The sequence below is a fragment of the Myiozetetes cayanensis genome, unplaced genomic scaffold, assembly GCF_022539395.1.
Source record: "Myiozetetes cayanensis isolate MyiCay16 unplaced genomic scaffold, myiCay2020 scf2-11, whole genome shotgun sequence".
NCBI classification, from domain to species: domain Eukaryota; kingdom Metazoa; phylum Chordata; class Aves; order Passeriformes; family Tyrannidae; genus Myiozetetes; species Myiozetetes cayanensis.
The window spans coordinates 108,827,890-108,853,507 of NW_026087411.1; positions in this window are offsets into that span (position 1 = coordinate 108,827,890).

Consider the following 25,618-nt stretch of genomic DNA (forward strand, 5'->3'; position numbering starts at 1 on the left):
CAAATCATCTACCTGTAGTAGTGCCTGCAGGCACATCAATTTAAAATCCTTCTGCCTCAGATGCAAGCCCAGCATAGTCTCTGCTTCAGACTAACTTAAGCATTTCTGAAATTGGTTAGCTATAAAATAATTGTATTTCATGGTACAGAGCAAAGTTGTGATTAAACTACCTTTGGGACTGTAGCACCTTAGAAAGCTCACTGGTCATCCTGCAGCATGAGATAGTGGTCTCATTTTGAATTCTCACATAAAACCTTCTCTGCAAAATCATCTTTGCACCTGTATGTAATGGAGTTGGAGGGAGAGAATATGCTGTGGATTTCTGCCTGGCCTGACAGGTGCAGTCAGCAGTCAGCTGTGACAAGGTGGCTAAAAGGGTGGTTATTGCAACAGATAATGCTAATGTTCACTCTGGGGAAAAAAAAATAGAAAAAGAAACCCAAATGGAGAATTTCTGCAGTAGGTAAAATCAAATTGAGTACAAATGAAGGATAAGCAACTGAACTTAAATGTAAAAATACCAGTAAACTTACTTGGGGTTTGAGTCTCACAGCTGAAGTAATATCTATCTTTGTATGCTAAGCAATAAGTAAAAGTCACTTGGAAGACAAGATATAAAAGACCACAACCAAAACCACCAGTTTGATCCTTTGGGGAAAAAAAAAAAGAATATAATTAATTACTTCATCATGAGTCACATAGCCTGTATTTCCTCTCTGGATCCAGGGTCTCCAGCTGCTATTTCACACCTGGCAGACACATTTGTAGTGTGTTCCGAGCAGACCAACACCCACACCAGTTACAGGTGCAATGCAGCCCATCATTTATCTCATGGCTGATGCCACATCCAGTGTGTGATCTGATGGGTTATTGTCCTTTCCTCACTTCTTGGGAAAGAGGCTTCCTAGATCTGGAAATGCCTCCTGTAACTGTGATGATGCTGGAGCCTCCATGTATAAGACTGACTTGGGTGTTATTCTGGTGCTTTTAGTCAGTAGATACCACACTAGTGGCAACACGATGACTATAGTTCATTAAAAAGAGGTGGAGGAAAGAAAAACCAAAAAAACTAATCAGAAGAATCTAAGTATCTGATTGAGGTACATGAGACATATAGGCCTAACAGTTAAACAAGTGGATTTTACCTGTTCCAGTAGTTTGAGCAGTGCTGAGACGCAGAATCCACAGATCAATTGTAGCATGTGATGCCTTAGAATTTTTAGGAGTTTTAGCTTTTTGTGGATTTTAATGCAGCTGGAGTTTTCCTTCACTTTAGACTGTTACTTTCTCACAGTTTGTGTGTAACATTCCTGAAGCTTCCATTTAATCATCTTTTACCTGTCTTTTCAAGGCAGTAGATTTTTAGCAAGAACATTCTGTTGGGACATGCACCTGGACTGGAATAACAAGGGATATGGTAGACCAAACAAGATAGAAGGCTCAAGGCCCTTGGAGGGGCACCAGTGGAGCAGTTCTGAGGGTGGTACCAGGGCAAAAGGGGTCTTAGGATTGGATGCCCCCATTAGATAAGATATTTAGTAAAGATATAAAAGTGTAAGAATTCTGTATGTAGGAGAGCACCTTTGTACTCCGTGGGCCAGAAGGTCTTCATTAAAAGAGCTGCTCTCTATCTTATCTCTACTAATGGCCCAGTGAGTTTTTTCTCCTGATTTTAGGCAACAGTGGAATGGTCAGAGCAGCCTCTTCCAGCATTTTGATTCAAAAAGCCGGAATTATTTAAAAGAATTCCCAGACAATTCCTGGGACTTGGAACAGGGACCATTTCAGAAAGGCCAGCTGGGTGATGTTTTGGATGCTAAGAAAGTTTAGCTCTGTGGATGAGGACAGAACACGTCCATTGGCCTTATGGCCAGAGAATGTCTCCCCATATTGTTTAGTTTACAGATACACCTTAAGTGGGTTAGGAAACAATGATTTTCTACTTCCATGCTGCCAACCTCTCTTGGATAAGGCAGTATTTTGGCCAAATGTCCCTGCTCTTCATTGCAAAATCTCAACTCAAATTTTTTATGGTGTATTTTTTTAAAGTATGCCAGCAGATTAAATTAATATATAAAAACATCCATCTTAATGACTATCAATATTCATTATCTCAGTGATAACTATCACCTGAGGAAAAGCCAAGGTCATTATTTATTTAGTGGCACAATCATTCTTCATATTCCTGAATGGGAGTGAGTCACTGTATCCTGTGTCATCTCAGACATTCACTGCTAGAATTACTCAGCTAATCCAACCAGTGACATAGGTTGCCAGTAAAATTTTAATTTTTGAATTAATTCTTGAAAGGAGCAATTACATTAATAGCCTCAAGGGTAGTAAGGATGTAAAAACTGAGAATTGAAAGAATTCTTATTCACTGAATTAAAGTCGGGATATGCTTATTTACCTATGTGCTTCACTGATTAACAGATCTCAAAACAACAGTTGTGCTGACCTCCAGGAACAGAAACTCACTGGGTCAAAAAACAGGCTTAATTTAAAATATAAATGTAAAAAAAAAGTATAAATATAAAAGTATGTAGAAAATTTTATCTCTGTGTATGAAATCATGCACTGAATTTTATAATGCACTCTTGTGCTTACAAGAATTAACTGGATGTTGCAGAAAAAGAGTCAAAGAACTGGACTTAAATGGGATGGATTTGAGGTCCACTTCTGGTCTGGCAATGTTTATCTCTATATCTTCTCATGAATGTCTTAGTTTTCTCTTTTTTTTTTCATCTTTGCCCATCATATCTAACTAGTAAGTTAATTTGGGATTCATCTCACCTATCTTGCTGCCTATAATGCTGACATTTATATCTGATCTAACCCCTCAGGCTTCCTCTTTAATCAATGGAAAAAGATGGGTTCTTTTAGTTTGCATTTCATTTGAGCTATTTTAGACATCAGCAAAATCTGATGAGATAAATTCTCTCCTAAATATGCTTATTTCTCTCATTTGAATATGAAGGAATCCTGGGGTAACAGCTGTGGGTGTAAGTGTCCACATTTAATAGAATAAAATCAATACCTTTGGAGACACCATTGTGCAGTATCAGCATCTAGCAACAAAATATGTGAGGAAAGGCTGAGAGAACTAGGATTGTTCAGCCTGGAGAAGAGATGGCTTAGGAGTGACCTGATTGCAGCCTTCCAGTACAGATGGAGAGAGGCCTTTTTGTAGGGGCATGGAGTGACAGAAAAAGGGGTAATGGCTTCAAATGGACAGAGACAGGTTTAGATAAGATATTAAGAAGAAATTCTTTCCTGTGGGGGTAGTGAGACACTGGAACAGATTGCCCAGAGAAGCTTCCCCATCCCTGGAAGTGTTCAAGGACAGGTTGGATGGGGCTTGGAGCAATCTGGTCTAGTGGAAGGTACCCCTGCCCATGACAGGGGTTGAAATGACCTTTAAGGTCCCTTCCACCCTAAACCATTCTGTAATTCCATTTTTCTATGAACCGTGCTTTTATATAATATAAAACTCTATTTCTTTGTGTTCTTTATTTTTTAAGCCAGTCATTGACGTACAAGTGGAGTCTGGCAATATTTGAGAGTGCTCCACTGCTGGTGTGAGAAGTGCAGTTGAGGAGGGGCCAGCCTAAGCAAGGCATTGGATGTGATGCACACCAGTCGTTGCCTGGAAGCTAAAGAAGGAGATTGCTCTAAGCACAACCATCTGGAATCTGCTGAAAACCATGTTCCCTTGACAGTGGATTTGAGCACAGGTTCTGTGTTCTGTCATCAGCTTCAGTCCCAGTGGTCTCATTCCTGTGGCAGTGCTTTTAGAGATGCTGTGTATCAGGAAAAAACTGAGTGTGAGTGGCATAAGTTTAGAACAGTTATATTTTTCATGTATCAAGGCAGTGGTGACTTCCTAAAAAACTATGCACTGCAGCACACGAAATGAAAGAAAGGAACTAGACCACAAGGTGCTGTAGGCTATGTAGTTCAGCCTAGGTTCCTGCTCTCCTTCCCCAGGTCCCTTGCTTCCTCTCAAGTACAATTTAAAGGGTAGATTGATAGCACAGCTACCTGAGGGATTTGATTCTAGACACATGAAAGGCTTTAGGTGGCTGTATGTGGTGACAGAGTCTTTATCTGCAGGCTGTAAGTTCCACCCGTGCTCCACAGTAAGCAGAACTGGGAGGCACTCAAATAGCTGAGAATCTGGGAAAGAGACATGTGCTCTGTCTTCCTGATGTTATTCCTTCTCTTTTTATAGGAAAATTAAATTAATTTACATGTATTAAAACATTTTTGCTAATCTAAAATCAAGCAGATTAAAGATTAAAGCTCTCTAAATGTAGGGAGACAGAAAAGTGCTTCTGCGCCCCTAGATCTGAGTAAGAAAGCTGGTTAGATCTCATCTCCCCTTAAGATAACATCAAACATACTGTCCTTCCATTTATTCCAAAATTTTTATTAAGAAGAAGAAATCTGGAGTAATAGGCCTGATAGGAGACACAGTCTGTGCAGATTCCATTCCCTTTAATACCTGCTCAACTTGAGAATCTTGGGCTTGTCCTGTGCAGGGCCAGGAGCTGGACTTCATAACCCTTGTGGGTCCCTTCCAAATTAGGATATTCTATGATTCGAGGAGATTCCCTACACACAGGGAAAATCAGGTGGAACTCTGAAGAGTGAGGATGGAAGTGTGATACCAGGATGTTAAATCACTTGTCAAGGAGGGAATTATTATTATTAGGTTTGTATTTCCTGAACCAAGGAAAATCTCCACCATGACTTCAGATGTGTTGTACAAATATTTTTGTTTATGAGGTTTTATTTTCTCTGCATAGGAGGACACCTGACACCACAGGTGTCCTGTGACTCAGACTGGCAAAAGGTAATTCATTCATAAATTTGGGATTTTAATGCACTTATTTCCTTGGTCTGATTTTTAACACCTCATGGTTCTGGCTTGTCTGGTGACTGGAAAGGCCTTGGAAAAAGAAAGAGGAAAAAGGCTAAGGATGGATTCATCTGGGGTATGAAAGACATTCCCTTCCATTCATGAGGGGAACTGCACCCACATGATGTTGCTATGAGGAAAAAGGACATGTTTCTACTGTACTGAAAAAGGAAGGGAAGAAGTCCTTTTAAAAAATATGGTGTAAAAAATGTCCCATTTCAAATAATGGAGATGGATGCAATCCATTAAAGCATAAGGGCTGGGAGCCTCCAAGGGTCTATTAATAATTTTACCATTAGTTGGCAATAAACAGCAACTGCTCCAGTTTTCTCATTTTAAAATTAGTATTACGAAACTTTCTGCATGGAGACTGCTTAATTAATTGACATTTGTAGAGCAATTTCAGATCCTTGGAGGAAAGGGTCTGGAGAAGAGCTAATCCTTATGGCAACAAATAGCTTGCAAAACTCAAGATGGTTTCCAAATAACTCTGTGCTGATAGGAAAAAAAAAAGACCACACTGATCATTTCCACATATTCCTCTGCCTTCTTTGCCTGCCCTTTAATATCACCTATAGTAAAACAGATAAAAGATGTAAATAAGGTGGAGTCATGGATGGGGGAGAGAAATAAAAAGCTCTTTTCACAAGGTCAACTTTTTCACAAGTGGATTAGGTTTAGAAGAAGAAGGAGAAATCAATTAATGAAGGCAGAAAAAGAAATAAAGGGGTTGTGAACTGAATTCAGCATAGCCTTGTGGTGTGCCTGTGCTCTGTACTTCACCAAGAAACCAATGTATGTATATAGGTACAAGCCAAAGCACAGGTTCCTAAGCACAGGGAGTAGAACAGGAGGAGGGAAGCTAAAACTGACTCACTGTTTCTCCAGGATCACCTGCCTTCACAAGGGGAAGCTTCTGCAAAGAGAGACATAAAAGCAAGTTGAACTGTTTTCCCCGATTTTTAAATCATTGATTCACTCTTTCCACATAACAGGAGTGTTTCAGATGTTTTAGGAAACTACAAGAGGAAAAAACTGAAGAGGTGAAGATGGAGAATGCACCATCTTGCTGGAATCTTATTTGCTTGGCTTGATGAGCCAGATGTTCTGTCTTTGAGTGCAGTGCAACAACACAGGTTATTTTTTACCAAATGACTTGTGGTACCAGATGCAGCTGGTCAGCATGACATGAAATTTGCTAAATGACTGCCCTGATGGATAATCAAGGAGGCTGCTGAACTGTGCTGGAAAACAGGTGGGAGGTGGCTTTTCTGTAGTACAAAAGTGGGATCAAATTCTGAGAAACTCTCTTACCATTCAGGAGTTGCTAAAAGTAGCCCTGAGCAGTGAAGAGCAGCACTCTGCTGCCCACAGGGCAATAGCAGCCCCATCCTTCTGAGGTGTTGAGGAATTCTGCACTGCCAATGGACCAGATGTTTCTCCTGGAGCTTCTGGATCTACACCAGGCAGCACTGTGACATGCAAACATTCAGCAAATTGAGTGTAGACACCCTCCCATCCTCAAAATATGCTCATCTGATGAACTGTTTTCCTTTAAAAACCTTCTCTAACCTTGCTGTGGGGAAAACTAGGTAGAACTGGACTAGAAGAAAACTTGAAATCGACTGGGAAGGTGTGACCCATGGTTTCCTCCTGCCTCAGCAACAACTGTTGTTGCTCAGTGCCGCAGAATAATCCTTTTCCTCCCACTCTCTGGGAAGGCAGGATCAGGAACAGTGCACACGCTTTGCATCTCTGCCAGGGACAAGGAAACAAAGGGGAATAACAATAAATCCCTTCAGCACTGCAGCTTCTTGTCTCTGTTCATCAAGTGTGTTGGCTGTGGTACCAGAGGAGATGTTGCTTATCTGCCTTTTGAGGTTAAACAGTCTCAGGGGATGCAGGACACACATTCTTTGCCCCTCTAAGCTTCAGTGGCCCCACTGTTTTAAGGGGTATTGATTACAGCAGCCCTTTCTTGGCTCCATGGCAGTGCAGACTGCAGTGATACTCTGCTCATAGCTCCCAACACTCTCTTCCCTCTCAGCTGTGAAATCCAGAACCCTTTCTCATGCTGGCTTTCACTTCAGTCCATCCTGACCCCAGTCTCTCAAAGTTTCTTTGTACTCCTGCATTTCACCTCCTTTCCATTGCCATGTTCCTGCTAGAGTTTTGTTCTCCCTGTAAAATTCCAGCCTTTTCTCCTGACAAAATACCATTTTATTGATTTGTTTGTGTTGCCATTGTTCCTGTTCTCATCTTTCTGCTTCTTTCTGTATTAATTAGATCAGAAGTTCCTTGCAGCAAGGACTATCTTTTCATCTGTGTTGAGCATGGCAGGGATGTATCCTCTTTCATCTCTTTTCACTTTTGTAATAAAACTGCTTCATTCTTCAGTGAGATGTTTGGGCAAGAAAGTACTGGAGCCTGCAGTAGCAAGAACTATCTTCTTGTATACACGGGTACTTTCAAGACCTTATTCCAGAGTCAGAGCAAAATTTCTTTTTCTTTAAATTGCCTTCACCTAGTTTAAATGAAGCACATTCACATGACACTCTTCATCCCAGGAGCATTTATAGCATTTCTTCAGAGGCTTGTCTGTTATGCCAGTATATCTCTGAAATTACCCTACTAATATCAAGTGAGTTAAAATTTAACAAAAACTAGATCAAGGACTGTATGTGCAAAAATACTTTACAACAACTTTGCAGCTGAATATTTACAGTTCTCTGGAAACCTCATCCAAATACTTGGCAACAGTCAAAAAAGCAAATAAAATATTAGGATGCATTAGAAAAGTAATGAAGAAAGAATCAGAACTGATCATTATGCCACTGTATAAATCTATGCCTTGCCCACATCCTGAATACCAATGAACCCATCTTGAAAAGGAGCTGTTTAGGCATAGAAACAGTAGAAAGATGGAGCAGGAGGATGCCTAGAAACACAAAAAAACTGTTATGCAAAGAGAATGAAAAAGAGTGAAGATGCATCAGCTTGAAGAAGAAACGTTTGACAGTAAATATGATGGAGGAATCTGCAATAATGAGTGCTATGAAAAAGTGGAACTCAAAAAAACCTCCTCATTATTTTTATTTCAGAAGAACTAAGGAAAGCCTACTGAAGTAACAATGAGTGTTTTTTCACCTAATGCATAATAAAACCATGGGTCTTACTGTTGGAGAACAATTGGGATGCTGAAAAATGGCCTTACATGGGTTAAAAATTATTGGGTCAGGAAAAAATTGTAGCAAGGAGAGAGGGCCATGAAAAACTATTAAATGTTATAACAGGAGGGCTCTTATGAACTCAGAAAATCCCTAAAAGAAATCAGACAGATGATTCCTAGGAGTGCAGGAATAACTACTCTACCTCTGCTATTTTAGATGTTCACTAAGCATCTTAATGAAAAACACTGGATTGTTCTAGATGCAGTTTGGTCTTGCCTTGCTGTGTTTGTGTTCCTATGGCCTTATTTTTGCATCTGTGAAGAGAAAGTTGTATTCCAAGTAGCAAAAATAGAGATTGACAGTTTCCCCACCAAAGTAAAGGCAAGCTTAAGACGATTTATTTTGGCTGAGAAATAGGTCTTAAGTCTTTCACTTTAATATTTAAAATTTAAAGCTACAGCCAATTAAATGTGTTTGTGGGGGAATATGGTTAAGGTATACACTATTTCATTATTAATACACAATTTTTCATGCAAGAGGAAAGAAGCTGAGAATACTTCTGAAATTATTAATACCTAATAGATGTGTCTCTTACATATGCATCTTTCTATATATCCATGCATAGATAGATTTATCTTCTGCCTTCCTCCTGCTTTCTCCAGCCCACACCATACAGTCTGACAGGATCTGTTTGATAGAACTCTATCAGATGTTACCCTCAAACCCCTCTTTATCAAGAGGAAGAGAAAATCTCCTCCAGCTGGGAGGCAGGCAAAGACTAAATTACTCCATGGTTGAATGCAACAAGAGAAGACTGGATTGCAGTGGAACATATTTTGTTTCAATACTAAAGCTCTTCCAAGAGCAGCTGTTCAGTCCTTGTCCAACCCCAAGCACTGTCAATCTCTGAGTTATTTCCATCAACTCACTGAGACCAACATCTGCCTGGAGAGGTTTGTTCCCTTGTTCATCCTCCATCAGGTTCCTTCTGTGTGTGTCATATTATGTTTTGTCAGGAGAAAACTGGCTTTTTTTCTATAGGTGTATATGACTTTTTTTTTTAGGTGATGTCACATGGCATCTAAGATGAAATCAGACATCTATGATGTCATGTGTAATCAGAGGGGCAATGAACAATCCAGTCCACCCACTCATCAGTGCTGTCAGAGCCAGGAACCTGCATCAAATTGATAAAGATCTTCTTTTGGACCATTTCAAGGTCTTCCTTCATCCCTCCTTTAATTCTCTCCAGGAATCCAGTACATATTTAGAAGGAGTAGTTGACAAAGCAATGCAAATATATATGCAAACCATCTGAATCTAACAGGTGAACTAGATGCCACATCCTGTCCCTGGCATAGAGATGAGCTTAAAGTGTTCAGTTTAGGTCCTGTATCTGACTTAGGGCTTAAGACTTTGTGCTGCTGCTCATTTCTAGACATTTCACATCTTTAAAATGTAATATGCAGGTGAAAATGGGAAATTCCCTTGCCTCTGACTTTAATCAGGAAATGGAAAAGCTTGGAGCCAAGGGAAAGGGAGATGAGTGGGAGTTCTGACATAGATGTAGTAAAGGGAGTGGGTGATGTTTGATTTTCTCTTCTTAGAGTTTTTATTTTTGAAATAAGACAGTAGCTAAGATGCTAAAATTAAATTCTGAGGGGGACTCTGAGTTTCAGGATCTTCATTAGTGCATTGCTTTGGATCTAAAACAGGCTGTAGGTGTGGGTGTTTCTTTCCTATTTTAAGTCAGCAAATTCCTCAGGGCCTTCCCTGTTTTGCTTTAAAAAACAGATGACTATTTCCTAGCTGTACAAAACCCTCTGGAATTTACTAACTTCAGAATGTTTCAGACCCTCAGGAAGTTTTGGCTCTTATCTTTGATCTGGGGCCACTGTGTGTTAAAGGGTTGCTGCCACATGGGACATACTCAACCTGTTGGTAGCAGTTGTCAGTAGGAAACTTGTGATTTCTTCTGTCCACTGACAGCAGAGTCAGAAAGAATCTGGTAACTCTGGACAGCAAGTGTCTGAAACAGTGTCTTTAACTACAGCACCCTAACACACTACTAAGGATAGGTTTGTTAATTCTACATGGTCTGTGAATGGACCTAGCCAGGGTCAGGTCAAAATAGATAGGACCTTTTGTGACCAATTTTGGCATCTGGGCTGGTACTTAGATGGGAAAATGAGTATTAGCCCATAACTATGCTCCTTCTGTAGTGCTAAACAGCTTGTGCTTTCACAACAGGAAAGCTGATTTGCCTCTGGAGGGGAAGGTTGATGATGCTGACTGCTTTCCATGGAGCATCTGCCTGTGTGCTACTTGAGTAGCCAGATGCAGAGTGCATGAGACAAGAGATTGTATTTATGCACAAGGGTTAGTAAAGAGGAAAGGAGGCTGGTCAGCCTGCTTGGCTTCACCGATGAAAATAAATGCTGGAGTCACTTCTTGGAGATAAACAACATGGTACTATGACACTGGCTGTACTTCTGCTCCCATTGTTTGAGAAGGTGCTTCATCACTGAAACATGGTTGAAAAATTATCATTAAGCAGCATATGCAAGTCAGTGCACAGATGATCAGATTCCTTCTGATTTCCAAAGAGGATGCCTTTTATTATCGAGCCAGTAAAGCACATAGAAGTCTGTTGCTGGAATCCTGCACAGTTTATGGATTGATAGCAAGACCATCTATTGTGTTGACAGAGCTGCTGTTCATGAACATTAGGTTTATATACTGAGCACCTTCGTGAATGAATAGGGACAGTTACCATGCTGTGGTCTGTTTACAGGAATAAATAACTTGATTAGATTACATCTTTTATTACCATGATCAAAAGCAACAACACACAGAACAGAATAATGGCCTTAAACCTTTCAGCTTGAAAATGTATCCATATTTGAATAATAGGAGTAAAAAAACCTTTTTTTTTAGACTTACTTTTGTAATCAGTGACTGAAAAATTAAACAAAACATTACACACCTGCAGTTGAACTGGGTGCCTTGTGATTTCAGTCTAGCATTTGGGAGGATAGATGCACCATAGGATCTTCTCCTAATGATATTAGCCCTTGGACTGTCTTGAGAAGAACAACTTGAGCCCTTTTTCAGGTGCTCTGCTACCTGAATGCTGCAGGAAGCCTGTGCCCACTAAGCCATTTTTGCTTCTGGTTTTGCAATCCCAACCTGCCACTTGATTTCAGTGTAGTTATTTACTGCATAACCACTAAGAGAACACTTTGTTACCGAATCAATTACCATATGAATGCAAACAAAACCTTAGTTGTGTTTCAACAATCCATAGCTATAGGATATGTGGACCTACAGCGCACAAAACCCTCCCTCTTTAAAGGGGGAACACTGTTCTCCTCCTCCCATATATTTGGTCTTTTTCCAGCTGTTACTATGAATTCCTGTTCTTTTGATCCCAATGCTGTCAGCAAGGTGATGATACAACCACTGTCTGCACTGTTGACTATTTACCCTTCATTGGTACCCTACGGTGAGGGGAGGGTTGCCTTTTCTTCGGCTGCCCTTGCCATCCTCATAGGGAAAAGGGAGGGATAAAAAACGTGCTACATGGACATTTTCACTTTGTTACTCTTTCCCCCCTTTTTTTTTTTTTTATGTCGTGACCCTGACCGATTTTCAGGATGAGTAGTAGCTGTCTTCGTTTGAGAAAACCTCTTAAGACTGACATGCTTTTAGAGCAGAGCCCTTCTAATTACATTCCTCACAGGATAACCATCCTGAAGGAGTTGCATAATCCTCCCTTGAGCTGTCCTGCTGATGAGCTGCAAATTGACACTATGTAAAAATAGTCGAAGCTTGGCCTCCTTTCTTCTTTTGAGACAGTTTTAGAGAGCTTTTCCTCTCTTCAGAGCATCACTTACAGATTTGGTTATTTGCATGTGGTGTGACTTCCTTTAAACTCTGCTTTATTCATCTCTCTTTCTTTCCTTTGCATGCCTGTAGTGTTATCTCTGGGCTTAACTCCTTTTTAATGTATAGAAAAGCCTGTGTGGCTGCAGGAAAGGAGTCTTCATTTTTGTAAAATTCCTTAATTCAAGATCAGCTCTCCATTTACTGCATTTTATATTATTAGTGAAAAACCTAAGATCTTTGTAGAGGATCAGATCGGGAAGGGAAGATTTGGATTAATCATAGCCTTAGACACACCTTAAATCCTGCTCTGGATTGTGATGGGGTCACTGTTTTCCTTCCTTGGGTTTTAATCAAAATGGGTCTGTGATGCTCAGTGGACTAAAGACAAAGAAAATTTAAACAGCAGAAGCAAAATTTTAAGAAAGTGTTGAAGGAACAGAGAGAGTATTTGACTGGTACTCAGCATGATGAAAACCTTTTCTCTGGACCAGACTCCTTGGAAGCGAGTGTTCAGAATGAACGCTGAAAATACCCTGCAAACTGATGAGTTTCTGGCAGGAAATCTGGCTGGTTATGACTGGTAATAATGAAAATGTGAATCACTTTATAATTTCATATCACAGATTTCATTCATACATTTTGAGTAAGCTGATTTTTTTTTTTTTTCATTTCTTTTGTATGCTCACAGCTTTTAGAATAACAAAGACCGTAGAAGTGTCTGGATAAGTAGACACTCAGCTAATTAAATCTGTGAGTGAGATCAGAAATGCATTTGTGAAAAATTCAGTGTAAGTTCAGAGAATATCTTTGCCCTGACATGAAATCAACCTCCAATTAAATGGATAAGATAAAGTAAGAATAGGAGAAAAGGTAAATTGCAGCTTTCACTTCTTACCAGTTATGAATGAAAAGATTTATCTGATTGACTCAGATAAACAGTTGAGCCACAGTAGTCTAACAAATTCCCTTGCATCAGCTAAGTCTCAGTAATTTATTCTGCTGCTCATTAAAGGAGATACTAAGTGGGCTCGTTTGCCATTGTTTAGCCATATGCATAGGGACACTTAATGCACCTCAGTAAATTGTCTGCTGATACCACCTGAGAACTATGTTGGGATGTCTGATGATCATGACCAAAAGTAAATGAACTGAAATCAGCTGAAACTAGTAAAGAAAAGAAGGAGAACATCCATCTTTTTTTCCTAGAGAACTTAATGTGACATTGAGATCAGGTGAATGAAATACAAATGGAAAGACCCTTTATCTTTACTTCCTGAGAGACCAGTATGGTCTATGTCACCATCAGGCTTGTGTTATTCTGGGAGATATTCTTGCTTGACAGAATGGGGGAGAATGATCTGGTTTCTGTCACATCTCCCAAACCTGAGACAGACCATGATCCTTGCTTGCAGCGTGAAACTTCTGTCAATGTTTCTTCTTTATCTTGTTCCTTCTTATTTACCTTTCCCTCTCTTCCCTTTATTTCTTCTGTTCTTTTTCTCGCCATTTACTGACTGTGTTTCATAGGAAACCATGTCCCAAAAGAAGACAACATGCAGTGACATACAAAATCAGGTACAGATTTGATGCTTCTCAAAGAGAATCAGATCTAACATGTTGGTCAATGTTGAACTGAAGTAATCACTAAAACATGAGATTGTGTTTATGCCACTGAGGATACTGTGGTATGGTTGTTCTCCTCCGCAGTGTAGTAAGATGGAGACAAAATATTGCATCCTCTCTTTACTACTTCTTCCCTCTGTTTCATATTTTGCTTTCAGGAAACTCAGATGACTGACCTCAAGTAAACATGAAGGCTCCAGCCTCCCTAAACAAACTTTTGCCTTATTTTTCCCTAAAGAGTAGTTTGAATACTGTTGGATCAGAGGGGAGAAGTGGTGTTGCTTTAAAAACTGTGCTTAATGATTTACATTTCAACCATCTCTCTCTGCTTCTGTTTTTTAGTAAAAGATGAGAGATTCTTAATGGTAATTATTTATTGATGGATTTGAAAAGCTTCTATGATTAGAAATCCAAGCCATTTATTCAATCAACTTAATGCAGCAAAGATGGAAACTAATATTTTGGAGAGATGTTTCAGCTGTGCAGATCTTCAGATTCCTTCGACTGCAATTTTGTGCTTCTGTTGAGTATATGGGAACACAAAAATACGGATGTATTTGGGTTAACAGTTGTGTGAATAGTAATCTATGTTTCATATACTGCTGAAGTATTGTGTATGTGGATAAGGGTACACTATCCATGCAGAAATACCAGTCATGTCTACTGGTGTTTGTCTTTAACCTTCCTGGAGGTTACATTTAATTTTCAAATGTTCACAAATCTTTTATGAATCATTCAGAGGGAGGTATTTCTTCTCTAATCAACCATGTGATCCTTCAAGTTGTCTCTTCAATGTTGAGAATAGAAAATGAGGGATTTATTTCTGTACTAAAGGAGAATTTTGAGTGCTGTGTCTTCATGTTCCTTAAAGCAGAAACCATAGGCACCTTAACAAGACATGCATGCCCATCCTCTTCTGTCTTTTGTGATGATCTGAAGAATAGGGGAGGTTTATTGATGGGAAAACAGTTTGGAGGAAGAGATAGAAAGAAAATTAATCAGATAAGAATGGTGCTACAGGAGCTTTAGCAAAGGAGAAGGAACAGAAAGAATACAGAAATGAAAGAGAGCGAACTTCTTAGAGATCATATTTCACAGTTCTTTATAGCTGGCTGTTCCTTGTTCTATATGTATTGGGGAAGGAAATATAGAAAAATCGCAAGTACAGCAATAAATACTTCTCTGTGGTGCAAATGACTCCATAAAAACTCAACTTGCACTTGTGTTTTATCATCCTTTCACCAGGCGTCCATGGTTGTGCTATTTATAGTTGTGTAATTCACAGTAGCCTGTCAATTATCCTATAGGGCATTTCCTGACTGTTGGTTGGAGGGCAATGGAATATCCCAGCTGAATGGCAGCATTTGCTGTAACATTATGACATACTAGCAAATGTGATTTCATTGCAGGCTGCCTATGGCTGGGATGGAAATGTTAAGATAAGAAGGCACCAACAGCTTTTTTTGCCTTCCTCCTTGGTGCCAAAACACAGCTATAATGAGTGGAGGAAAAAAATCTCAGGTCTCTCTTAAACAACATTTGCTTCAGTCACATTTCTGCTGTTCTTTTCTGCTGGGAATACAAAATGTGAGACATAGCCAAGGTATAATATTGAGGATATATGAAGTTTTTCAGCTTCTGGAGAATTACTGGCTCTGGTTTGGCCGGTTCAGAACATATGAAGGCAAGTTTTCTTGTGCCCTTCTCAGTGTATATATGACAGTTTTAAGACCATGGAATCACAGAATTAGTTGGGTTGGAAGGATCATCTCATTTCACCTTCCCTGCCATGGGCAGGGAAACCATCCAGTTGCTCAAATCCTCATCCAGCCTGACCTTGAACACTTCCAGGGATTCGGCATCCACAAATTCTCTGGGCAACCTGCTCCAGTACTTCACCACCCTCACAGTAAAGAATTTCTTCCTAGTATCTAACCTAAACCTGGCCTCTTTCAGTTTAAAGCCATTCCCACTTGTCCTATCACTCCTCAAAAGTCTCTTTCCAGCTCTCTTGTAGCTCCTTTATGTACTGGAAGGTTCTCCAAGGTTTTTCCAGCTGAACAACCCTGATACTCTCGGTCTGCCTCCATAGGAGAGGTGCTTCAGCCCTCTGAGCATCTTTGTGGCCTCCTCTGGACCTGTTCTAAGAGAACCACACCCTTCTTGTGTTGAGGACCTCAGATCTGGGCAGAGTACTCCACGTGTAGTCTCATCAGAGTGGAGTAAAAGAATAGAATTCCCTCCCTTGACCTGTTGCCCAGGCTTCTTTTGAGACAGCTCAGAACACAATTGGCTTTCTGAGCTGCAGGTGCACATTGATGGGTCACACTCAGCTTCTCATCAGCCAACAACCCCAAGTCCTTTCCCTCAGGGCTGCTCTCAATCCTTTCTCCACACAGCCTGTACCTGTGTTTGGGACTACCCTGAGAAAGATGTATCTTTTTAAAATCTGCCAACATAAGGATTAGCAAACTTTCCATGACATTTATACAACAGACTTAGACCTGAAAAGTGGAGAAGATCTCTTCTTTACCTGTCTTAATGCCTCTAGTGGACCGATGACTTCTACTAATTTTTGCCTGCGCTGAGCTCCAATTCTTAGTTGTATTTTACTCTTTGCTACAGAGAACCTTGAAGGAAGACATCTTTTCTTCATGTGGAGAAAGAGAGTCTGGGATTCCACCATCAGCTAAGAGCACAGTGTCTGGTTAAATGCTCATTTCTAGATGTTCACACATGATCTTCTACCTGCATTTCCTCTGGTTTCATATCAGCTAGCTTACTCCTCTTTTTTGGAAGCATTTTACCCACAGTACAGTGATTTCCATCAACCTGTTCATCTGCATTTCCCTATTCCTTATAAAATTCAAAACTATGCAGTCACATTCTGCTCTTGGTTTTACCAATGGCAACTAACTTTTCCTTCCTAGACGTCCTTTTTGCTCCATGATCACCCATTTACAACACCTAAATGCTTATGAGGCTCCACTGGCCCTAGTCTCTTTATCTGCACTGCAGCCCTTGCTCTTTGAGACACATTGTGAGAGTTCAAAATAAAAGTTTAAAAAACTAGTAATCAAGATCCCTCCTTTTGCCTGTTCTGTAATGGTGATTTACAAATTTGCCAATTCTTATTGAATTTACTAGCAGATATTTTTACTGGCTCAATGAATGTGTCATCCCAATCTCATAAAAAAGGACAACTAATCTCTTCTTTTAATGATTTCACATTAACAGCTACTTTTTGAGATTGGGTTGTTGTCTAATCTATTTAAAATGGAATTTATTAATATTGCAATGTTCTAATATTTTCATCAGATTGTTCTGACTCAAATGTCTTGTAGAAATCTAAGCACATTATGTCCTGACTCCTTTATCAGCTGAACTTGTAGTGTTCTGAAGGCTGTAATCAGGCTTATGTGGCATGATTTAGTTTTCAAGAGATACTGTTGACAGGCAATACTTATATCCCTGTTCCTTCTCTCTAACAAAAATAAATGCTCAGTAAGGTTTTCCATTAATTTGTTGAGGGTTACAGAAGGGGCTTTTGCTACTTGAGTTATCCCTGCTCACTTTCTGAAGCACAGTGATGTTTTTGTTTCTCCATCATTGCAGAATCTGACACTACCAGGTATAATGCAAATAAACAGCAGCTGTCCAAAATTCCCTGAGCTAACTTTTTTTTTTGTTGTTTTACTTTCTGATGCAAGCTATTTGGGTTTGCTAAAGAATTTTCCTTTCTTATGGTTATGATATAATACCCTGCTGAGTTACTTATGGACTGGAAAATACTTTGTCATGCTAAAGTGATAAATGTAGATCACGCTGCTTCTTTCAAAATACTGAACAGAATAAGTTTTTGAACACATCTGGCTACTCTGCATCACTGCCTATTTGACTGCCTCCTTACTTTTGTTAGTGTTCTTTTCTTCCTAAAACATTTGAGTATTTTTAGCCCTGCAAACCATTCTTTTTACCCAAAGATATATTTTTTCAATTTTCTGCATTTCTGCATAACACACATTAAATATTACTCCTTCCTTTATACATGTACATGTCAAATAGAGAGAAAACTTGTAACACCAGTACTTCTATTTCGGGTGAAATGAAAATAGAAATTTCATCTAACTCACTTTCAGTAATAAATCCAAATATTCCCTTTAGTGTGCATCTAAAATCAGCATTGGCCAAAGGTTTTTTACAGAATTGTGGTAGCAATACTTTTGTTTATCAGAAAACCTATTTTAAGTGGCTTTCTTTCACATTTTCTTCCTGAATATATACATTCCAGCTGAAAGGCAGTTTGCAGCCTATGGTAACAGTATTCCTTATTCTTCAGTTATGTGGTTTGAGGAAAGCACATTGCTGTGTTACTGGTTTCTTGATGGCTTTTGTCCATCTGAAATGCTGATTTTTTTCTGTCTCTGGTCTACTGCAACATGATGGAAAATGAGTTTGCATCAACTCCTACCAAATATGATGCTCCTACTCAGATCTAGAATCCTGGCACTGGCAAGTATACTGCTGAAATATTTCCTTAACAGCCTGTGATGCTTTTGTTCAATTCACTTCTGAATTGGGGTCTGACTGTTTAAAATCTTTTGCTTTAAGAGGATGCTGCTTTCCTGTCTGTTCCAGCCAATTGTCAGCAAACCATCAGCCCTTCCTGCTCTGACATTCAGTCAGTTTTAGTTGCCCTTCTCACTTTTGCAGCATATGATCCTGTATTTCACAGAAATAACACCTTGGTATGTATTAATGTTCTGTGCTTTGCCTGCAGTATTTCTAGCTGTCATTAGTTTAAAAAAAATTGAAATCTCCAAAGCTTTCATCTGAATTTTCTCTGCTCCTTGACAAGGTCCCAAAGCCTTCTGCAACTCTAGAGTTCCTCAAGATACCATGACCCCCTCTTACATCAATTCCTGCTTTTCCTCTCACCTCAGAAATTTGTTACCTCAGTTAAGTCAAATAAAAGCTTACCCAGAATATTTTAGGTATTACGTAATATATAATTTCTAGATTAAATTATATAATTTAGATGTTATTATCAGACACTTGGGACTGTCTTCTTCCCACCTTTAAGACACTTGACTGTACATCTCAAAGGAATATATTCACTGTTGGCTTCTACGAGACTTTGCTACTCCAAAGCTAAATGTCTAAAAAGCAACTAGAAGTAATTGCAGGTAGCTGTAACAAGCAATCCAAAAGTAAACTTAAAAGTAAAAAGGAAACAACTAAAGAAAAAAGTGAGAAATTCACTTCAAATAGGCCAAAAACTATAGCAAAGATACATCCAGGACACAGCAGAAATGTGACACTTGTTCTATTCAGTAACTTCATTTTTAAAGCCCTGTTTGTAAATAAATTATCCGCTTTTACTTTTTTTCCCCTGTTTCTGCCTGTTTTCATGTTTTATTTATTTCCATCTCTTTAACAACTCTTTTTTTCCCTACAAAAATGTACCTTAATAAAGTTCTTCAATTCCCAGAACAGGCAAGCTTTACTACTTCTCTGTGTTCACTGTCTGGCCTGTTCAAATGACATTCTAAATTCTCCATCTTTTTGTACCCTCTAGTCTTTCAGGGTTGCCCCCATATCTGGTTGTATGCAGCAACCAGCAGACAGCAAATACCTTCCAGATGGAGGAGAGTAGATACTACAACTTCTTTAAGTTAAAAACCTCACCTTGGATATAGAAATTTACCTTCTCTGAGTTTCCATGACAAGATTTCTGTGTAAATGAACAAAGACTTGGTTATATTTCTTATGATTAAATACATATCTCAATACCTTTAGTAATAAGAAAGTTCTAGAAGTGGGCCCTGAAGGCTGTTTTTATCAATAAGAGAAAATCTCTCATTTTAAAAAGAAAAGAGCTAAATGCAAATTTTACTTAATGAAGAAAATGTTCACTCACAGAATGCAGGAAGTACCAGTCCAATCACTTCAAAACTAGAAAACAGTTTATAAAGTGTAGTCAATTAAAAATTCTCTTAGGTTTTAATGTGATGCATATTTGATGTTGTCCTTAAATGGGAAACTTAGTATTTACAGGGAACAGTTCCTATATCCACTAAGTTTAAAACTATACATAAGGATATGCTGAATATTTAAGATTTGATTAAGTCTACAATCAAATATTGGTTTCAGATGTTCATGCTTTCACCCTGTGATGCCTGAGCTGAAGATGGACATCTTGAACAGTTTTTCTGTCCTCTGTCCACGTCTTTTCTGATTCAGCTGAAATACAAGGTCTGGTGTCATTCTGTCTTCCTTTGAGTGTCATAAATATAGCTAGAGGTGCCCTTTCTGCTCTGAGGACACGTGTCCTATGAATTTAAATCACAAACGCTACAGGCAGATTGTCCAAAGACACATTCACCTTGGACCACTCCCATCCCACAGAGGACTAGGCATCTGCTGTGGCTGAAATTGGATGGAAGTGATCCAGAACTCGAGGTTACCCCAACCAGAGACGTAGACAATTAGCAATAGAAATTTGGTTTACTTTTGTTGCGTCAATGTGTACTGAGGCAATTTCATCAGAGGAACATCATGTCGAGACCCTTCTGGCTTTGCAGTAGTCAGGAATTTGATTTGATGGTGTGGTGGCTGTCCAGCTCCTCAAATTTTATCAGCATTTGTTCTGTATCTAGAGAGGCTGCCTTAGCTCTCCTTCATGGCAGGGCAAGGCTCTTTTTATTTACAGCAGCAAGTCAAGCTGATCTGAGTTGCTAAAAAAGAATAATTCTGTCTAAGCAAAACCTGTAGGGGAATGGATTTACTCTATTAATGAAGGTATTATTTGCAGTCCAGAGAAGTAGAACCCTAGTTGTAACTGGAGTCTCCTTGTAAAAAGCATTATATGGACATGGAAGGAGACATGGTCTGTGTTCTGAGGGATATGGGATATAGAAGGCACATGCACATACACACACAGAGAAGAGGTGGGAGAGGAAAGAGAAATCAGAAAGAAGAGATGCTGAGTACCTGATGTTTGTCCTTCGCTTGCATTTTAAGGGTGATAACCAGGGAAGGGTAGATGGCTGTGAGGGGCCAGGTAAGGCAAGTGAAGGAGCTACTGAGGAGGCACTGACAACAAGATAAAATGCAGATAAAAGAGAGCATTTTGGTGATGTTATGCAAGCAATTGAGTGGCAAGATGAGGGCTTGGCACATACGTGCTTTGGAGAAGTTTGTGCAGTGAAGCTATTTGTGAAGAGACAGTAGAATCTAATTTGTTTGAACTCTACCATCTGTGGTGTAATTGCCTTATTGCCAGTGGGATTTATATGAGTAAATGAGCACTAGAAAGAGGAAGAATACTAATAGTAGGGTTTTATTTTATATAGGACTGTCTCTGCTCATCTGAATAAAGCATATGAAAATAAGTCAATTCAAACTTATTTTATATAGGATTATCTCACTTCAGCTGTGAAAATTATATAAAAAATAGGTCAATTACTACAAAACTTCTACTAAGGAGGAACAAGCACACTATCATAAAAAGAATCTGATTGCTCTCTAATTACAAAGAATAAAAAAATCACTAGCATCAATTCTAAGATATATCTTCAACAGCAGAACAAAAATAAAATTGGAAGCTGACATGTTTCTTCTACAAATAGTTCCTCTGAAAACTGCTGGTTTGACAAGCTTCCAAACTGACATCTTCTATTTATACATAAACCCATTGCAACTTTTTTTTCCCCAGCTGATATTTGGTAACAAGGCACTTAACAGATGGTACGCCGAGTTGGATCACTTCTTTTGTGATATTGAAGTGTGGTTTTTAAGCTTGTTTCCCTTAGAAAACTATGGATCTTGATCTATAGTAGCTACCACTGTGGTTACAGAGACATTCCTTCACCTTCACAAACCATGCCAACTAATATCTCAGGCAGATTTGACGATAGGCAAAGTGAGTTTCATGTTGTAGAGAGTATTTGACCATTTCACACAGATTGAGGCATTTGGAATATGTGTGTATATGGTCAGCTTAGTCCTTCTTTGAGGCCAGACTGATAACCTGACATGCTTCACCTACAGAAGACACCTAACAGTGTTATCCCAAAACTGGCCTTCAGCAAAGCAGCAGAGTAGACAGTGTAGGAATTACGGGTCTCCTTTTATAACAAACCTGCTGCTGGGATTAGGGCTGATAAAAGGAGATCAAGAGGTTGGGATAGAAGGACTTCGTCAACTCCACCTGTGTCTTAGACAATGTCCTACTTCACTTCTGCTTCAGCCCACTTTTGCATTTGATCTGGGCATTAGATTGAGGCAAGACAGGTGTGCTGTCATCAAGGGGTACACTGAGTAACTAAGTGGTAGCTTTGGAGGTGGCTTAAGACCTGATGAATTTTCTGCAGGATGTAGCAATGCAGTGGAAGATGAGGGTTGGGAAGGTTTGCTGCCCTCATTCTAAGTGGATATGGAGAGAGACTGAGCTTTGCCCAGCAATGCTGCTTAGGTAGTCTTATGTACTGAATGTTTGCTAATCTGCTATCAATACCTTAAATAATTGATGATTATAATTCACTTGAATTTTCCATTCTGATAGAGCATTTCACTGATTTTGTTTTGGTTTTGTATCAGACTCCTGATGTGACACAGTGTTACTTGTCTGTGAGTGAAACAGTCAACAAAAAGGGAAAAGCAGAGACACAAAGATGAGATGCTTGTGGAGACCACAGGATAACAGCTCCTCATCAATTCACTCCTGCTGTCAAATTAACATTTATTTCACAAGGGAATAAATGTTATGGTAAATAACAGAGGCTTGACCCACTTGCTTTCATGTAGGTAGGTACCACCAGTGGAGTCTTCAGCTATTTACACAGGGCTGACAGAACCCATGGGAGACAGGATATGGGAAACCAGCAATATAGGGCAGCACAAATGTCTTTAAATTATTCCTTGTATCTGTGGTGTCAGTGCAGTTTCTTACATATAGTTTCCTAATCTACTAATATTACTGTGATCAAATCAGATTTTTAGAACTCTGTTCCTGCAATATCCAAGTACCAGCATACTGGATGATGATTTTAAAGCCAAATCCACTTCCATTAAGTTAAATTATAAATTGAGATCCTGACTGACTCAAGTTCCTCCAAGACAGGTTAATTCAAATTGAATGGCAGTGATTAACATTCAGTTCTTACTGTTGCAGGCATTATCAGGGCCTAGTAAAAAATTTGTCTTAATCAAAGTCTTCCTGGAAAATGGACAATGGGTTCTGATGAGTAATATCCTGGCTGCAATTTCATGGGAGGCTTTGCTAAATACTGTTTAGGAAATGGAGTTTTTTTCATAGTCTTGAGCTGAATGCTCATCCACGCATGTTGCCATTAAAAAAAGAAAACCAGAAAAAAAGTCTGATGAAACAATGGCTTCATTGCATCATGCTTGGAGCAAAATACTATTTCTGAGGCTTTTTATGTGGGTACAGCTTCTATGATGGAAGGAGGTTTGCCCAGAAAGCTGACTATGCCCTGTGCAAACATAAAGGTTGGTCAAAAGCCAGTAAGTATCAGTTCCTTGCCATCTAAGATACTTACCATCTATCTTCCAGCAGGTAAATACAATAGGACATTCTGACTTGGAAGTAGTCTGGCATATAGTTCAGCCCACATGTCCAAGTATATAGGGCTAGTGTCTCAACAATAGAATTTTCTCATTTTCTGGTTTCTCCTAAATGCTCTGTTTGGGGCAAAAAAAGTAGCAGTTTTTCCATAGTCTTAATTCTGGTGCATAACCTTGATGCAAATAGAAATAGAAAGCCTTTTGTTACCATGAATGTTGACTCATTTGGGTAGAAATCTCTTAACACAATTAAAGCAATTACTCTTACCCTGAATTTTGAACAGACTTCAGAAGGAGCCTCAGTGTGGGATGCAATTGCCTGGTTCTGTCCAGATATATCTCGCATCAGTACAATTCCCATTTGCGTGTATTCCACTATATGAGGTCGCTGATTAAGAACTAGAAACTATCTTAGTCCCTGCATCTTTTTAAATTTCAGTACTGCTCATTACAGCCCTGTTACTTGCTTTTTTTTTCTTTCTTTCTTTCCCTCCCTTTACTTCCATTTGAAGTAAAAAAATATTCTCTTGGTGCCAAAGACAAAGTTCAAGTTCACTGTAATGATCAAGTTCACTGAGAATGATCCAGCATCCCAGTCAAGTCCTCTGTTCTCACCATTCCTGCTTTCTCTCCAATCCCACTGCCTGCTCAGTTTTGTGTGTTATCCCTTTGCTCCAACCATATTTGGCAGTGTCAGTAGTGACTTCATGTTCATTAGCAGATGAAGATTAGGTGAAGACGTAGGTCTGTGATTAACTAAGGTTCAGCATAATTCAGATTATAAGTATATAAATAAATTGAGCTGTTATGTGCATTAGACATGAATTAATCCTTTATTTTCATATTTAAAAATAATAGGAGAGATTGAATATTAACTCTAAGAAACTGTCCCTTATAAGAGTAGTTGCCAGCCCAACTTTAAGTTTAGAAAGAAAAAAAAAATTTGATGTAGATCTACCTTTAATCCTAACAATGATGGGGAACATGTTTTTTTGTACTGATAAACTGGTGTAAAACCTCTTTGAAGAGACAGGACTTTATGTATAATTATCACCAATATTTCCACTGGAACTCCTAGACTGAATTTACTTGCAGTTGTTCAACTGAAACATTCTCCTGTTGAGAACTGTGAAGCTTCATTTCCTTTAAAACTTCCCAGGGACAGGATGTCAGTCTAGGCAGAATACCCTGAGGGGGATCCAGGAGAACTCCAAACAATGCATTTTAAAAGGCCTGTCATTATAACTGCATTTTTGCAGTTCTCACACATAAAAATAAAAACAAAAATTTGGGTAAACTTTCTTTTTGCAAGTGTGATTTTTGCTTTGACTGGTTTTTTTTTCTCATAGAGGATGAAAAAACTATCAAAACATTTCCAGTCAAGACATTTTTTTTCCATGAAATACCTACCTATCAGTATAATACAAAGCTTCAGTTCTTGATTATATACTATAGAGTAGATTTCAGGAGTAAAATATTGGTTTTGACCACAGTGGACCCCTACATCTTAGTGCTAAAGACTGCTTGCTGTTAGCTGTTGTACTACAAATTTGAGGGGAAAATTGTGATTTAGATCATCTGAGATGACTGACAGGCATGATATGTGATGACTTCTCACTTGCTATAGAGAAGTTTTCATTTATTGCAGGGTCAAGAAGCCTCTTTTATGGCTGACATATTAACCAGGATTCTGGGAATCCTTGTTTAATTACTCAGCTATCCCAAGCTGTGACAACTGAAGCAAATTATTTAGGTGGGAATCTGCCCTCACCTCATTTTAGCATCTCCCTGAAGTGCTGGTGCTGGCAGAATTTATATTCTGCGTCATCCCTGTAGGCAACATTGAGAGACAGAGGGGATTCAGGAGGAAGCTGAATCCAAATCAGATCTGATTTTGGGATGTACCTGCCTCTCTTTTTATTGCCTACAGAGGGACCTCTACAGCTCTCTGCTTAAAAAGAGCAAATCTAGCCCTTTATATCTTGATTTTCCACTTGCAGAAGGAAAGCATTTCCATATTTTCCATATGTTCTGGTATTACAGACTGTTTCCCTAGGTTTTTGTAAGTCAACACTTCTGTTGCTGGACTTGGGCAGTAAATGGCCTTATGCAAATGCCTGGAAACAAGAAAAAGGCATGTTTATGCAGATAACATTAAACTTTAAGTCATGGCATTAGAATTATTAAGAGTCTCAAAAACATTCATTTGGAACCACTTGCTGCCTAAGGCAAAGCCAACACTCTCCATTCCTTTTAGTCTGAAAAGCTAACACATTGCATTTATTTACATGTCCATGTTGAACTGATTGCCCTTCCTCTGTGCAGCTCAGGAATTATACACATCACCTGATCCTGGGGGTAGATCCCTACACTGCCAGCAATGACACTGGTTACTTCAGTGCTTCTATTAATGATAAATTTAGCCAAC